The 2,006-nt window shown below is 49.0% G+C and overlaps 1 long non-coding RNA gene across 1 annotated transcript; it reads right to left on the bottom strand.

The window, feature by feature from the left end:
- Positions 1-1,373: 1,373 nt before the first annotated feature.
- Positions 1,374-1,931, bottom strand: LOC107662704 (uncharacterized). The gene is made up of 4 exons (XR_001631242.1): positions 1,894-1,931; positions 1,759-1,786; positions 1,600-1,675; positions 1,374-1,509 (listed from the first exon to the last, which is right to left on the bottom strand). It is a non-coding gene; the product is annotated as an uncharacterized LOC107662704 (long non-coding RNA).
- Positions 1,932-2,006: the final 75 nt, after the last annotated feature.

The raw sequence follows: 2,006 nt of genomic DNA, 5'->3' as shown, positions 1-2,006 counted from the left end.
CACTCACATCACATGGTAGTTGGTGCAGTTGATGCCAGCTGTGAGCTCAACCAGCATTTCTGCGGTGAAACTGGGGAGGATAGGGATGAGCTTCACGGTGAACCACACTACCCAGTCATGAGCTTCAAATGCATGGAATTTTGATTCAATGATTACGAAGATTCGGTTCATCATCAAGTCGCTCACAGCAGGGGTGATATCGGGAATCTGCAGGGACACAACAACAAGAGTGTGAATGGCACTTTATCAAAGCATCGCCCTTCGCGCTACTCTCCGTGGCTTCTACGCAGCCTCTGTCAGACACTTTGACTCATTGACTTGCCTCAGAAGTTGTGGTCAGTGCCGTCAGAAACTCTTCCACGTTCTTGAAAGCGTCGCCTTCCTCCAAGCGGTCGAACACAGCGTTGATCTGACTGGTGTTGTTCAGAGCTCCAGAGCTCAGTGCGAGTTCAGCTACTTGGGTAGGGCTCAGCAGTGCCAGCGATTCAAACTGAAGCACAACATGGACAGCAGAGGTTATATCATAGGTGAGGCCGTTTACTTCAAACAAGGGGGGAAAAAAACTCATTCCGAAAATAAATGACAGTTCACTTGGCCCACTGGAGCAAGTCAAGTGTTACTCACGCTGGAGAAATTTTCATTCAGAGTTCGCAAATCCTCCAAGGTAGCGTAGACGTATAAGTTGCCAAAGTTCTTCTCGAGCCAGTCAGCGCTGCTCACGGTTTTGGACAGACAGGCAGGATCTGGATGGAACATAGGGGGAATTAAACCGAACACCAGTGAATGACAAGCCGAGAGGCTGAAGGATGCTCAAGCAACTACATCATGACAGATGACAACTCAAAACAGTGACAGGATTTAATGTACCTCTTAGGTCATCTCTGGAGAGGAAGGGACGGACGAAGTCGGTCAAGACGAGCCGTTTTTGCCCCACGTCCATGAGGGACGCTTGAGGACTGAGAGCCTGCACCCTAAATCGTGGAAGATTGGGGACCATTACGGATTGCCTGACTTCACTCCCATAAACACCACTTCAGGATTACCCACACCACCGAGGATACTTACACGACTTGGTAAGTGTCACAAGTGAAGTTCTTGGAGCTGAGGCAGGACAGGAAGTCCCTGGACGCTGTCGGCAAGAATGGTCTCAGCCTTCCCTGGAACCAGCTGCCAATGAAGCTGGCATCTGTCAGCTGTGCAGCGCTGAAGCTGTTGACTTTCACCTCTCCGATAGCATCGAGAACACGGGACTCAGGCTGACCGTCACTGAGGTTCTGTGAAAGACATGTCAAACATGTCAAAACTGAACTCAGAGACAGCACGTCATCTCCATTTCTGGAAAGCAAGGGTGTCGATGGAATACTTGGAATACTCTGACAGAGCATCCTCCAGAACTCCTGCGACTTTCTGGAAGAAAAGCTTCCACGTCTCTGCGCTGCTGATGGTGCCGCTCTGCGCCTCGCAAGTCAGCAGCGTGACGAGGTTGCCAGAGGACAGAGATGATGCAACCTTGAAAGAAGTGGAGAGATTTGTGCAGTCTGAGAATCAGGACTCTTTGCAAAGACAGGCATTCGGGGACATGGTTCATGGAAGACTTACCGAAGAGCAGGCATATTGCGAGATGCCAAAGTCGCACAGCCGATCCGAGGAAGGAGGCTGACTCCCAAGTGGGCCACTGCAAGGCACAAAAGCACGTTATCCATTTTCACCACATTGAAGCCTATCTCTGTTCTCAGCAGACGCCAAACCTATACTCACCCGTTGACGCCCTCACACAGCCTCTCTTCTGCAAATGGAAAACAAAAAGATGAGCTGAAGAACTTACTAGCTATCTTATGATTTCATTACACGTCAACAAAATTCTATCGACTAGCATCATGTGTTCTGACTCACCATTTACTAATGTTGGTTTGCACTGGTGAGAGGGAAGACAAAGTAAGAAAAGATAAGAAAACCATTGGTAACAGCTTTTCTTGGGCTTAAACTTTACTCATAACCCCTGTACA

Source organism: Sinocyclocheilus anshuiensis, unplaced genomic scaffold (assembly GCF_001515605.1).
Source record: "Sinocyclocheilus anshuiensis isolate Anshui unplaced genomic scaffold, SAMN03320099.WGS_v1.1 scaffold687, whole genome shotgun sequence".
Taxonomy (NCBI): domain Eukaryota; kingdom Metazoa; phylum Chordata; class Actinopteri; order Cypriniformes; family Cyprinidae; genus Sinocyclocheilus; species Sinocyclocheilus anshuiensis.
Note: the sequence above shows the minus strand (reverse complement) of the source record. Positions and strands in the feature narration are given on the sequence as shown.